At 36.4% G+C, this 16088-nt stretch overlaps 1 long non-coding RNA gene across 2 annotated transcripts in view; it reads left to right on the forward strand.

Moving 5' to 3' along the window:
- LOC138823575 (uncharacterized) overlaps positions 1-14078 on the forward strand; it is a 41277-nt gene extending 27199 nt beyond the window's left edge. Inside the window, exons 2-3 of one of the 2 annotated variants that reach the window (XR_011370858.1) lie at positions 10446-10628; positions 12641-14078. This is a non-coding gene — a long non-coding RNA (uncharacterized lncRNA). The remainder of the gene's footprint in view (positions 1-10445; positions 10629-12640) is intronic. The other variant, XR_011370859.1, reaches the window with a different exon arrangement.
- Positions 14079-16088: the final 2010 nt, after the last annotated feature.

Genomic DNA, 16088 nt, shown 5'->3' on the forward strand with positions numbered 1-16088 from the left:
CTCAAGGATTCAGCTTGCTTGCTTGTCACTCTACCACTTAAGTCGTGCTTCCAACCTAGCTTTTTTTGTTGGTCATGGGGCTTGACCTCTGGGCCTAGGCGCTGTTCCTGAGCTCTTCAAGTCAAGGCGAGTGCTCTACCACTTGAGCCACAGTGCCACTTCCGGTTTTTTTACTGGTTATTTGGAGATGAGTCTAACATACGTTCCTCCCTGGGCTGGCTTTGAACCACGATCCTCAGATCTCAGCCTCCTGAGTAAGTAGGATTACGGGTATGTATCACCAGTGCCGGTCCAGCTAATCTTTTCCTGGTTATTTATGAAATGGAATCTTGTATACTTGTTATTCACAAAAGCTCAATTTTCCTATATAGGACTGTAGTTATGAGCCACCGTGGCCTAGCTGAGTAAGTATTAATACAAGGTATCTATCTTCTATTGCGTTTTGTTTCCAAGTGTATTCGTATAAACAGTGCAGATTTTGCATATTTATGTGTTAGGTTAAATTTGCTTGCCTCAGTCATATCTGGTTAGTAACTTTTGCTTAGTTCTAGGGCCCACTTTCTTTGGTTCACTGTATTTTTCCTATATTCAGGTAGAAAGGTACCTTACTGAAAATGTGGATTTGTGGACTGGTGTTTTACATATTCTCTTAGAATATCACAACTCTTTTTCTAAGCCCCATTACCCTCTTACTCCCTAAATCTCAGTGTAGTACAAAGGTGAAGGCTTTAGAGATACAATGCAGTATCCTTGTGGTACCCTGGAGCCCCTGCAAGGTCACCACATGGACCTCTGATGGGTCTTCGTGGGCTGGTCATGGGGACCTTCCCAGGACACACATTCAGAAGTTCCACTCCCCTTCTTGGGACCGGAAGCAACATGTGCCACATATACTTTCTATTTTCTAATATTTTCCTTCAGTGATATAAACAGAACCAGAACATAGAAATATTATGTTTTATTACAGCAATATATATTAACTATATTATTTCAACCTTTAAAACCATGTTAATATTTTATATACAGTTGGTATTCTTTCTGTAATTCCTTATTTTTTATTTTTGAATGTAACTAAAGTAATATAGTTTGTGTGTATTTTATCATTCTAGTATAACTACATTTGCACTACTTACATGCAACTTTTTTCAAATTCTGATATTTAATACTGTGTTTTTGGATAACAACTTTATTGTACTTTTATTTCAGTTTGCCATTATGGCCTTATAAATACAAACAATAAAACCTATTTTTGCTAGTATAGAGTTCAATGTCCTTTGGAAACTACAGACTCAGGATATAACATTGTGCATACACTAATGTGTATAACCTTATTTACAACTGCTCCATAAAATTAGTAGTTTAGATGGCAGCCTCTTCATGCGCACTAGGCATGCTGGGGCCTCTGGTGAAGTAGAAGCCTCACTGCAGCTCGCCCACCTTCGGCAATACCAGGGGACTGTGGGAGAAGAAGACATGCTGGCGGGCTAGGATGGTGCCACAGCACAGAGCCAGCTGCAGTCACTGGAAGCTCTACCTGGGCATAGGCGTACATGGCACGGTGCCCACTGAAGTACTCTAGCACTGGCCTGTAGGCCCAGGGCTTGAATGACCCTTCCTTGGGAAGGGTCATCATGCATTGCATGATGGGGCCTACTGAACCAAAGCCTTTCTCTAGATCTGCTTGTACATAGATAGCCTTCTTGGAGCAGGGGAAAACTCTGTTGTGCTGCAAGAAGAAAGACAGGCACAGAGGTGGTAACTCCAACTTTTGTACCCAAGTCACTGTGGAAGATTTCTTCCCTGCAACCTCCCACCGGATCAGTCTGTCCAGCTCCTTGTCCTTGGAATAGCAACCATTGACACTCATGTCAGGTACTAATGGCTCCTCTTTTGTGTTGGTTAATTGATATAAAGAGAGCCCCTCCCTCAGACAACAAAGTTATATTCTGGGTTTTGAAAACATTCTGTTTCTGAGCATTCCCAGTGTTTGGTTTTTGTATTCTTTCTTGTAAATTCTTGTGAAATTTGTATTTTAGGTGTGTGGGGAGGAGCAGCCAGATTATGAACATAGTTTCCTACAAGCCTTTTATCTAAAAAGGAAAACAGATTCCCCTCTAAAACTGCCTAACAGTCAATAAATTTGTGAGGGGAACAGGCTATTTTCTCCTAAGATCAAAATGTGCTAGTTTTATATGCATGCTTTATGTGTTCAAAATACAATTAAGTCATTCTCTATCATGGAAACGATTGGACAAACCTAAGAGTTAAGTGTCCTGGGAGCCAAAAGAAGGAGTTTTGTGAGCTTTACCAATGCGGGGGGAGAGGTGAGAGGTGTTAAAATCAACATATTATTTTGTAGAATCAAAGTGGTAATACAAAATGAGAATGACAAAAAATCTCTGGTCTCATGTGTTGATCTCATGTGCTGCCCTTGACATGGCACATTTTGCCTTTCTGGCTGTGGTTAGGTCCATCTGCCCGGTGGATAAGTTGTCTTCAAGGCATCTTGGTCCTGAAGAGGGACTTTGATTACCCAGTGGGAGTTGGAACCAGGCGAAGGACAGGACAAAGTCCACTTCCAGGGCATAGCTCCTTAGTTCCCCATGCAAGTAGGATTAGCAGGGAAATTTCTCTGAATTTGACTCCAGAAAACAACCACTGAACCAAAAGGAATGACCGCCAAACACCTTTCCCCTTCCTCCAATCCCTCCTTCCTTGGTAAAGTGCAAAATAGTTTTGCAGGTTTTGGCACTCACACAAATCACCAACCCTCACCTGATAAATTAGGTTGCAAGTGACTAAGTCATGTAAATGCATAAGGCCACACTCTTTACTCTGGACAACATCTTCAGGTTGTTTGATGCTTTAATTTTTTAAAATTCCTTTTTGTCATTTGTGGGGCTTGAACTCTGTGCCTGAGTGTTAACATGTTGCTGAACTCCTCAGATCAAGCAGAAGCATCTACCACTTGAGCCACAGCAACACTTCCTCCTTTCTGGTGGTTAATTGGAGATAAGAGTCTCACAGATTTTCCTGCCATGGTTTACTTTGAACCATGATTTTTAAAATTATATTTCTATATATTTCCGCTAATTTCAGGAGGCTTGGGTCTCCTTTCTCTTTTATTTTCTCCTGTATCTTTTCTTGTTTGGGAACAAATGTCATGGACTGTCCATCCATTCAAAACTAAGCTTATTTCATTAATTTAATAGAAAAGGAATCCAGCTTGCCTGCATCTCAGGGAAGCTTTGCATATAATGTTCATCTGATAATTCACATCAGTGAATTTTCAAAGTCATGTTGATAATTTTTTGTAAACCATTCACTAAAAAGGTCCCAAAAAGCAAGAATAAATAATAATGTTCTGATTTCTAACAAGGTTAAAAAAACAAGTATTTCAAGAAAACACATTCTAGTCTTCCCAGATTCCATGGTGAAGAAGTCCTTAACACTACCCCCTCCTTTCAAACTTGTAGCTTTATTCAGTTTTACTAGCTTTCATTTTGGTACTAGCACCAGTAATCTCCTTGTAGTATTTGACAGTGAAATTCCATTTGTTAATAGCTCAATTCATATTGACAATGGTAGACTCATGAGTTAACTATCATAGAACATAAAATATTGAATAGCATTAATTATATGCAACTATTCCATAAATTAATATAAGTACCACATATATGCATCTTCATCAATTTTTAAAATGCAAAAGTTACATATCTGTGTCATAAAATAAATCAGATCACTAGTATGAGACTAAGCTAAACCTATTTCATCATCCCCAATATTCTTTGTAAAATTTTCTCTTCTCATTAACTTTTACCTTAAGGCCTTCTTTTCCTAGCAACCGATGATATGTTGATGACTCTACATTTTAGTCACCTCCGTATAACTTTTTTCCCTTTCCACCTGCAGTTAGTAGCTCATGTTAAATACCTGAGGAATAATTGGTCCCAATGTGCCTGAAAGATGCCAGGAGTACCAAAGTCGACTGGCTGTGCCCACTCTGCCCTTTTTTACTTAGGGAATGGAGTATCAGTGTCAGGGGTGTCAGGGAATCAGGTGGCTGGAGCCATGGTACTATGAATTATGGGTAGTAGAACAGAGTAGCAGAAACTAGGATACCAGGGAAAGAAGAATTGTGACTATAATCATTGAGTTGCAATGACTGGGCGTAGGAAGCACATCTGGAGTTCACTGCTCCTGCGGCACTGAGCCCAGGACAACCGGGGAGGTTCCAGCTCTAGATCAGGACCAGGCTTTGTGGACAAGACCAGATAGGGCATCTGGGGACCTGAGCGGTGGCCGTCTTGTGTGGGCTGGGAACTTCATTCGTGTAGTCTAGGTTTCTCCATGGAAAAGCGCATTCACTCCTGTGCCTCTCCTGTCTTTAGGATTCCTGCTATTCTCCTGCCTGCTGCCATGTCCAACTACAGGTGTCAACTTCTCCACACTGCTGAAAGGCCATCCCAGACATGCTCACAGGGCTTCCCATGCATGCATGCAGAGCTCTGGGGTGCCATCCTCCAGCCAAACTGTACCCGCTGTTCAGCTTGGCCTAGGGGTCCACGAACTACAATCTTACACAGGAAGCCAGGGGTACACAAGGCCATCCTGCAGTCTCAGGAATCCTTTCCCTCCTGCTCAGGTGTGGGGTGGCTGTGAAGCCAACCACAACATCACATTTGATTATCTAAAAGGAAGAATAGAAAAGTTTCACTGTCCCAGAAACAACTGCCCCTAGGGTTCTTTGTGTACATGAGGGGTGTGTGTGTGTGTGTGTGTGTGTGTGTGTGTGTGTCTGTGTGTGTGTGTGTCTGTGTGTGTCTATGTCTGTGTGATGTGAGAGAATCAAACACAGCTGAGGTTTGGGGTAAAACACTTCTTCACTTCAGCATTGAGTTTTGGTATCTAGTGGTTGTCCCCCCCCCCAATTCTGAGTCAACGTTCTAAAGTTGTCTTTCTTTATAAATTTTTTTTTGGGTCCGGTTGTGGGGCCTGAACTCTGGGCCTGGGCACTGTCCCACAGCTCTTCAGCTCAAGGCTAGTGCTCTACCACTTGAGCCACAGCGCCACTTCCGGCTTTTTTCTTTTTTCTTATGTGGTGCTGAGGAATCGAACCCAGGGCCTCAGGCATGCAAGGCAAGCGCTCTACCACTGAGCCACCTTCTCAGCCCCCCTTCTGTATACTTTTATCCTTTGATCTTCTTGATGTTCAGATTCCTATGGTCTGCTTGTGAACTGCACCATTTGCTTGTTGAAGGTGGTGCCTTTTAAAAAATTTATGAAGCCCTTTGATCACTTGAAATGCTGTTTTTACTGTGTAAGTGCATTTTACTTAGCCCAACTCTTGGGGCCTTCCCTGTGACTGGTAATTCTGAGATTAGCTTAGGGCTAATATGAGATACTATCCTTTCAATCTATCTTTCTAGTGAAAGAAGTTGGGCGTCTTTATTGAAATAATTGCCTGGTTGTAAAAAAAAAAAAACCAAAAACAGTGTTATAAATGTACAATCGCTTGATTTTAGTAAATTGTGCACTGTAGTGATAATTTTTTTTTTACTAAGGTGAATAGTTGGAATGGGAAAAAAAATCACAAATTCTAAAACTTAAAAATTGATCAAATAACAAAAAAAAAGAAAGTCACTGATTAGGAATGTATTACAAATGTAAATGTTTAATAAATAAATGAAATATTTGAAATTCTTATCCACAAAGGAAATATGTATCAAAAAGTCACTGAGATTCCATATTACACATCAGAATACTTATCACAACTCAAACAAGTAAAAACAAATGCTGGAGAGGTTGAAATAAATCAGGAATATTCAGTTGTGTGGCATTATAAACTAGTGCAACCCATAAGCAGCTCAGAATGGAAGTTTACACAATGCCAAAAAAGACACATATTTTAATGACCTTTACAACAACTTGGATACATATTGAAGGAATATGATTCAACATGAATATCCATGTTCATGGCAGGAGCATTCATAACAATCAATCTCTGCAGTCCACCTAGGTGTACCAGAAAGAGGGAATAAAGAAAATGTAATATTCATAGCTATAAACATATACTGGGATATAAGAGAAGTGAATGCTTCTACTATTTCATTTCAAAAATATTTTTGGATATACACAATCCTAATTTCACTTGGTTTTATGGCATTGTGTTTTTGCTTTGGTGAGGAACCTCCATAATGATTTTCAGAGCAGTTATAGCAGGTTAAAGATATCCTATAATATGTGGATGGTAGACCAAAATTTAAATATATCAGTGAACACATACAGGACAATCATATATAGTTTATAATTTGAGGCAATGTTAAGAAGGCAACAATTGGGGGAAAAGACAATTTTAGAAGCTTAATAAGAAATTATCTTGAGAAGTTGAATAAAGAGGTACAAAATGAGATTCATCAAAAGCTGTTGAATGATAGAAGATGGAAGAAGGTTAGAAAAACAGATTCATCTGCATGGTCAACTCGACTGAAGTATATGCATATTTGGTGTACATTGATGAAACTCATTCCAAAACTGTGAGCTATTCTTTTGCATCTCTTGCATTTGAGGTAGAATAGGTCCAGGCTCAGCTCATGCCAAGAGGTAGATGCATTGTGACAAGTTCAGGTTTGTACTGAAGATCATCATATTGAAAAAAATAACTGAAATTAATAGCACCCTTCTAGACTTGCATCTATACTAACAGACAACTTCCTGGTTGCTCACTCTGTAGCTTCAATTCTTTAGTAGCAAGAACAATTCTAGGAGGTCTTTCCTTGCCATACTTTTTGAGGTTTCCACTGAAAATTGAACTTATTAGAATCTCAAACGTTTCCGTTTGGGGGTGGTGGATACTGATGGCTTATAACTACAATCCTACATATGCAGGAGACGGAGATCTGAGGATGGGGGTTCTAAGCTAGCCTGAGAAGAAGGTCTATGAGATTTCTCTCTAGTTACCCAACAAAAAATCAGAAGTGGTACTCTGTACCAAAGTTGGAGAGGGCTAGCTTTGAACCAAAGAGCTGAAGGACAGTACTCAGTCCCTGAGTTCATGTGCTGTGACCAACAAAAAGTAAGTTTCATTTTTTGACTATGGTTTCCTCTTCTAACTCACCATGTGCTTTATCAGGAAGTCTTGCTTAAGGTTCCTATGTCTTACTCAAGTAGATTTTGTCTGTCAACAATAACCAAGTCTACAAAGTCTACCTAGAGTACAATCAGCAAGTTTAAAACAAATATAATATTTTTTAAGTGTGGATGTGCAGACCTTTGACTAATTCTTACTTTAATGAAACTATGTTGGCCTTCCTTCCACTTGAACAATTGTGTGTAAAATAGATGCATCCCTGGATTTAATCGGTTCTTCCCAGAATCCATTTTTTCAAGATTGTTTTTCCATTGATGCAGAAAAGTTCCAAGTTGTGGCTACTATTATTTATTGTATTGCTAGTTTTAAGCATGGGAAAATATATCAAAGGTATTTCAAACTTGATTTGTATGAAAAATGTTCATTCATTATCTAAATTCAAAAAACATAAATTACTAAATGCACTGTTTCTTTGGTGAAAAGAAGAGCATGCGTGTCAGAGATAGTCTTCCATGTAGGAGTCTTAGAGGATCTGACTATCTAGTGGTCTGGCTTTTAGTAGTAGGTAGTAGTAGGTTGCCATGATGGGTCTTTCCAACACTTCTAGTTTGGAAGTAGAGGCCTGGTGAAACAAACACATTTGTCTCTGACTTACTCTCTTTCAGGATGTCCAAGGCTGATATTGATTGTGAACGATAATAATTGTCCTCCTACCATTTCCTTCTAAGTAATTTAACTTATATTTGGGATTTTGCAACTTGTAGCAGCTTATATGTAACAGTCTCCTGTGGAGCGATTTAAGAGCGAACCTTCAGTATCTGTGTTACAGTATAGTGGTGTCATAACAGTTCCTTATATTTTATAATATAAGATAAATAAAAATGGTTTTCTTAGGAAATCTAGCTAAATTATGTATCATTAAACATTATGATAATCGTGTGTCAAAGTTTATAGATCACTTTATTTTCAAAAGAAAATCGAAGTAATCAGAATATTGATATTTTTGAAATGTATAAGGCATGTATATTTCCAAAGGCAATATTACCCATATTTCCAGTTTCCTATTTTGTCATGTAGTTTATTAATTTTGTATTTTGTCCAAATTATAGCTTACTATATATTACTTGTGCTATAAGAAATGGAATACAAATTCAATTCTTGTGTTTGTTTTCATTCATTTGTATTTATCATAAAGTTGTTTTGCAAAGAGGTTTCAATTCAATGAGTTTATTAGTATAATGCACCTTGATTAGTGTTACATTGATCTACCCCATCTTTCCCAACACTACCCATCCTCCAAGTTACCTGGTTCCATTTTTACATATGTATCATTAATATTATGATTGTATTTGCTATCCATTCCTGTTTTCATTAATCTGCCCCATCTTAAACTTCTTCCCCAGCTGAACATGATTTCCTTTCTGCTACTTACTTTCTTGAACTCTTCGTTCTTGGTTAGTTATTCAGAGAACCACCATCACTGTAATATTTCCATAAGCATACCGAATATTGGGCTTTTAAAGTTTATTTTGATTTCAACATGTACATAGGAGTTGACATTCAATACATGAGTACATGAGTACACTGGATCTTGATCAATGTCACCTCTTTCATAATTTTCCCCAATGCTCTCACTACCAACTTTTCCTCAATTTCTTCATTTTATGGGATACGCATTAAGTTAGATCATTGCATTTATCCCCACTTTATTGCTTCATATATCTATTTCTCCCTACCTTGATCCCAGTCCTACCTCTGAGTACTTGATTCCTGGTGTTTATTTTGTTGGAAGGTTAGTTAGCTAGTCTAAGGAATTACATTATTTAAATGCTTCTCTGAACCAACCATATTTCAGTTCATAACTAGGTGTATACTTGGATTCCACCCCAAAGTGTGCATATTGTATTGATCCTGATCATGTCTACCTTCCTATATAACAGAAAACATATCTCCCTGGGTTTGACTTTCTTCCCATCTTTCACTTAACATGATTTCCCCCAATTTCTTTCCTTTCTTTGCAAATGATGCATTATCATTCTTTATAATGGATAAATAAAATTCCACTGTGCATGTTTATACACACATATGCATATTTATATGCATATAGCTATCATATTTTCCTGATCAACCTGTTTACTGAGTGGCATAGTCCATATCTAAATGCGATTTCTTGTACTATAATGCTTTTTCTTTCAATGTTTTGGAAAAAGACTTAGTATCATTTGCCTAATCTTGTGCATACAGTCTATTCTATAACAAAAATCATTCTATTAATTTCCTAATCTAGTCATTTACATTTCTATATATGTTGGCTCCTATAAATCACAGGGATTCATAATTGTGTATGATTCTGTTTTTAAGAGCAAGACTAAATGCTTGCTTGTATATAGTTGACACTTGCAAATAATTTATTATATAATTATATATACATACATATACATATATAATTTACATATTGACATACATATATACATATAGTGTGTGTATATATATATGTATATATATATATTATCTATGTGCTAGTGCTAGGACTTAATTTCAGGTCCTTTTGCTTTTCTTTTTTGCTCAAGGTTGGCATTCTTCCATTTGAGCCACAGATCCACCTTTAGCTTTTTGGTTCTTAGTTGAAGGTAAGGGTACCATAGTCCATTTCACCTTGTCTGTGAGTACCATGGTCCATTTTAGCTTGTCTGTCTTGAAACTATGATCCTCAACTTTCAGCCTTCTAAATAGTAAGTCAAGCACCACTAAACCCAACCCTATTCTATTTGAATTAAAAATTAATTTAAATAACAACAACTTGTAGTATTTTCTTTCTTTTCTTTCTTTTTCATTTTTATTGTGAAAATACTGTACAGAGGGTGTTACAATTACATGGGCAAGATAATAAGTACATTTCCAATCATGCATTGTAGCCTCCTCCTTTGTTTCCCTTTCCCATCCCTTCCCATCCTCCCCTCACCCCTCCCCCAATCCTAGTCTCCCCACCCATCAAAGTTGTAAAGTTCGTTTTTCCACATAACTACTTGTACATCTCATTGTTGCAATGAATCCACCTGTATACCTATTTAAACGATTTGTTTTTTCCCTTCCCCTCCACAAATTATACCAACCTCAAATACAGTGAGGGAGGAACATACAAAGCAAGAAAGAAATAATCTTATAAATGTGTTAGAAACAATCACCTGAAAGAAAAAAAACATTTGAATACATATCTTAGGGTTCATTTTCCTAACATCAACTTATCTGAACTTTTCTGCTTGACTCAGACATATACATTTTCAAATAAATGTCTTTTCATTTAAACTAAATTACACTGCTTAATTTTTTTTCTTATTCCAACTTACCTACCAAGAAAGAAAAGGAAAAATTCAAAACTAAAGAACCTCTGAATCTAACAGTTCTCAAGCCTGCCAACCACAGTTTCTTTGCTGGGAAATAGAACAGGATGATGTTTTCTACAAGCAAAGCAGCAGAAAATACTCTTTACTGAAGTAGCTGCAAATCTGATAAGGATGAGGACAAGCAAATTTATTCAGTAAGTATTACAATGTGTTTGCTGTGGTAGGCTGACTCTAGTGGATAAGTTTAGCCTATCTTAGAGGATGTTCATAATCATGTGGAGGATAATCAAAGGTGAATATGTAATTAGAGAGGTGTGATTTCTGGAAGATGAATGTTTATATTGTAGTTTGTATACTGTTGAAAATGAGACGGTTAAGATAGGGATGTTTATGTAATTTTTCTGCTTGTAAGACAAAGAATTATACTAGCAATACCTTTGAAAACTGATTTTAAAGTAAGGGTCCTTACAGTTTCTGTTGCAAAATAAAGTTTTACCCAATAAGTAGTTGTTTATTCTGAATTGGTTTAGAAATGAAATATCAAAATATTATTGAACACTCAATAATAATGACTTAAGAACATGCCACGGATAATCACAGCTACTTAGTAGGTAGAGATCTGAAGATAGCTGTTTGAAGCTAGCCCAAACAGAAAATAACTCTGAGACTCATACAGACAATTAGCCAAGAAAAAAGTATGAAGTTGTCCTGGGGTTCAAGTTGTAAACTGCTAGCACTGAGCAAAATGGCTCAAGGAAAACACCAGGCCATAGTTCAAACCTCAGTACTGGCACAAAAATAACATGCACCTAAAACATACAAATATGTTTATTTAAATAAAGTCATTCCTTGTATCCTTCACAGTATAATAATAAAACAAATTTTATACATATATAATTTATAGTAGTAATAGAATATCAGTAATTATACTATACATATATCATTTATATATTATAATAACATTACATATATTATACATACATTATAGTAATAACAATACTATCCATTAAATTAATACATGTTTTGGAACAGTGAATAGATTTTTTTAGTACAACAAAGTACCTATTCACAAAAAAATATTCCTTTTGGATTATATATCACTAACAAACTATTCCATGTGCATTCAAGGTACTTAATGATAAAACCCTGTGTTCATAAGCATAGGTGTCGTTGACATGGATTTGTTACTCCTTAAACTGTTACACCAATTACTTCCACAAACATTGAAAGCTGTATGATGTTCATTCAGCTATATCTCTAGAAATTAAACCGATCTTTATTTGATACAAAGATCATTTGATACAAGTCATTACCCATACCCTTTTCATTTAAAAATATTTATATTCTGTAGCAATTTTGTTGCCATTATAACCATAATGAAGAAGATAATGTGGCTTCATCTACTCCATAGTTCTTAAAAGGTAATGAATGTGACATTTACAAAATTGCCTCAGATATGCCTTGTGGAAAACTGGATTTGAATTATGGTCAGTCTTAGGTACTTGGGAAATTTGCTTGGCCTTGTTGGCTAGGTCTTTTTGAGTGATATATTGAATTCCTTTCCTAAATTGCAGAACTGTCATGAGCACTAAAACTACTCTAGTGCAGGTGCAGTGCTTGGAATGGTGTTTTGAATAAGTCCCAGATAAATCTGCTTCTCTCACCATGGTCACAGCATCCTTTCTGAATGCCTTCAGAAATATTTACCCAATTGATGGTAATATCTGTGAAAATTTGTCTTTACTAAAAAAAATATTCTATTCTTCACATGAAACAATGAAAGTAATGTTGGGGCTGTCCTGTGGCTTTTATTCTAAAGGAGGTTTGCCTAAATTTATTTACTATATTAGTGGTACCAGTAGCATTCTTTAGTGCTGCCCTTCATGTTTCTAGTCTGTGTTCCATCTGGAATACAATTGTAACTTAGTTTATAATCTTTGTTACCAGAATAAAAAAATACAAGTGTCTTTCCAATAACAAGACAATTTAGGCAAACATTGCATATTATATGCTTAATACTTTCCTGAAGTATATTTCTAATTTCTTTTAGACCCATAAAGGATAGCTCAGAACAGGGAAAGAGCATTGTAAGGAATAATAAAAAGTACTATTATGGTGGTCTTAATGACAAAGTGTAAGGAATATATAACAAAACTGATGGTAGGTTAATTTGCTCTTTTTGCTATTCTCTCCCCCTTCTTTGTAGAAAGGTTCTCACTATGAAGTGACAAATGATCTAGACGTTTCAAGCCTTGTCTCAGTGACAGAAGAGATGGGATTAAGGATATGTGCTACTATGACTGCTTTTAAGGAAGTTCACAATAAAGCAATACTAACACATATAAAGAAACTTTTGTAAGTGATGTGTATTCACTTCCTCAATTGCCAAAATTAAATTCATATGTCAAAACATCAAATTATTTACATTACAATATATGCCGTTCACCTGGAATCACCTCCACAAATCAAATGCAAACTAAAAGCTCGATCTCAAAAACCAACATCTAATCAGTATCTGAAATACAAGAAGATAAACAAAAAACCTAAATGAGTGAGACCTTTCACACTGGTAAGAGCATTGATAGCTGGATTTTAAACCAGGGCTTGAAATGATCAGATGTCATTAAATATGTGATTAAATTGCAGGATTGACCTTGGTCTCAACATTGGAGGTACAATTCAAAGGCAGCTAAGGTTGCTGCAGTATTGTTGCTGCATATTCAGTGTGACTCTCCCTAATAATGGTAGTGTACAGAGTCGAAGCTAAGTCAGTAAAAGGTATAGGAAGTATTCTCCACTGAGAAAAATTGCAGGGGTGATCCTCCCTCTTGCGTTGAGAATGTACAGCTCATCTCATTTTACTTTAGGCTCTAGCATATTTATGATCTGAAGACCATTATAACACTTCTGTGTGCAATGAGTGTGAGCAGTGAGCAGGGTAGGTGTGTATTACTCTAATACACATAAAAACCTTAGAGGTATGGGATGACCCGACCCTCAAACTTCATTCTATGTTGTTGAGTTTCATGGAGAAATATTAATAATTAACCAATTCAGATTAATCTAAGTCTGATTCAGGCAACTGAGATAAGACTTTAGGGTCATTCACTCCAGTCAGTTTGTGACCTATGAAATAAATCATATTATTTCACAATGTATATATGTTTGTGAAAATTTATGCAAAACCACATACCAATTGTATAAAAGGGACACTTATCCATCTCTTATATTAGCAGAAGTAACAATACTCCAGAAATGTACTTCCTTGCTAGTGTATCACAGGATGACTGCTTTATTGTCTTTCCAGATGCTCATATAATTTTATGTATCTTCTTTGGGAAAAAGTGTATCAACAGTTTGTTTAGAGGTGTTCATATCATTACTGTTGAGGATCTTCTTTGGAAAAAGAAAAGTTGGGAAAGTGTGTTTCCACAGTTTGTTTTGAGGTGTTCTGAATATCAGTACTGTCACTAACTGCAACAATAGAACAGCACAGATGATGGGATACCTGGACAAAGAACTGAGAAATCACAGAGAGGGATAGGAAAGAATACACCTGGGGATCAGAAGGCTCATTGTTCTGGATCGCAAAATCCTTCTTAATATGCTTTATATTCATTTTATTACAGGGTTTTTGTCAGTGGTTACAGGTATGTGCACAAACTATGGCATAATCTAGTCATTAACATGAGGTATTGTTTGTATACATAGTTGTCACTGTGTATGTAACTCCCTTACTGTTAGGGTGCAGAAGGGAGCAATAATCATATCAACCGTAACACAGACAACAATATTATCTCCAAGGCCTTAATCTTTTAGTGTCCTAACAGCTCTAACTTAAATAAATTTAAGGCAAAAAATTATGTGGCTGTCTTCACTTGACTGTTTGACCCTTCCAGGGCATAGCTTTCATTCTTCTGAGTGCTGTTTGAGATGGCTTTTCGATCTCTTATCCCTTTCCAGGGCTCATGACTCTACTGTAGAAATCCTCACATGTATTCTTACAGATGTATTATTTTGAAAATGATATTTTTATAGAATAGATTCACTTTATAAGCTTAATATTCCCTTTCTCTCCCTCTGCCTCTCTCTCCCTCTCCCTCTTCCTTTCCTTCTCTCTCTCCTTCCCCCTCCCTCTATTCTCTGTAGTAAAGAGAAACTCCAAGCCTCAAATCTGTGTGTGTGTGTGTGTGTGTGTGTGTGTGTGTGTGTGTGTGTGTGTGTAGTAATGAGATTAGACTCCAAACCTCAAACTCTTGCTTGTTTTTTTCACTCATGACTGAAGCTATACTACTTGAGCCAAGGTTTCACTCTGCCTTTGTCTGCAAAAGTGAACATAAATGTTTCATGGATTGCTACTGCAAAAGGCTGTGAACCTTGATCTTTCAATCTTAGCCTCCTGTTTATATAGGAATATTGATGGGATACTGGCATCCACCTTTATTATCAAGTGTTTTTGTTTTGTTTTGTTTCTTGCTGTTGTTTTTGTTCATTCAAAATCTGTAAGGAAAGCAAATTATTCATAAACAGCACTCTTCAAATAAAATACGTATTGTTGAAAGATTACCTTAATTATGCTATTCTTTTGCATTACTTTTATTACTTGGTATGTACATTACTTAATTTGATTTCTTGAATTCTATTGTTTCACACAGTAGAGTCATATATATATATATATATATATATATATATACATATAATTTTCCTTGTCTTGGTTTATAATGTGTTAGTTTTTTCACAACAGTTTATTAAAGTTTATCTCTGTACTACTGAAGCAAGACCTTTATGATTATTCAATATCCTGTAATTCATAAGTTCATCTCTTCTTGTGGCACTATGTGGGTACCAGGTAGTTTCCTGTAATCACTCCACATGTTTTAGAAGTCACTGCCAGACACTTTTCTGACCATATATCAGTTCACAGTTCTGCCAAATTTGCAAGGGCATCCTTTGTAATTCTCCTTTGATTTTCATTGTTGTAAATCCTATGATGGTCATGTTGATTTTCTCCCCTGTTGCTTTCATCACTGTATTTGGGAACTACTGATATATACTATTTTACTTCACTCCATTCTCCTTGTGACTTGGCCTGTACCCCTCTCAGAGCACAGGGCCAGATATTGGGAATATTAAATTTAGTCTTTATTTCATAAATATATCTTTACTTTCTAGCAATACATTCATTGAGTTCATTCTGTACATTTAATATCTTGATAATGATTACTGTATTTTCGCTGCTTTGCCTGTTATTTGCCTTCAGGGAAGAACATAACTCAGTACTGTACCCTAGGTAAATGAAGGGTCTCAATCATGCCTCAGTAGATGTTGTTCATTGGATAATGTTTACATCATGGTCTGCTTGCCTGATTTCTTTACATTATTTTTCAATATAGACCTTTCTTCTGGAAAATATTTGTGGGCCTCATGAAGATCAATTCCTAGTGGAAGCAGTCATTAATTTTATTCCAAAATCATTTTATGGTGCCCTCTGAGTTTCTTCAAGGTCTGCATATTACTGCTTTATATTCTTGGATACGTTTTAAGTATTGGTGCATCCAATGATAATTGCTCAAGTCACCATTTGGATGATTGAAAAGAAAACCATACTGCAATCTCACCATATGACAATTTTCTAGTTTTAAATTCTTTTAGAT

Source organism: Dipodomys merriami, unplaced genomic scaffold (genome assembly GCF_024711535.1).
Source record: "Dipodomys merriami isolate MVZ:Mamm:240054 unplaced genomic scaffold, mDipMer1.0.p SCAF_1207, whole genome shotgun sequence".
NCBI classification, from domain to species: Eukaryota; Metazoa; Chordata; class Mammalia; order Rodentia; family Heteromyidae; genus Dipodomys; species Dipodomys merriami.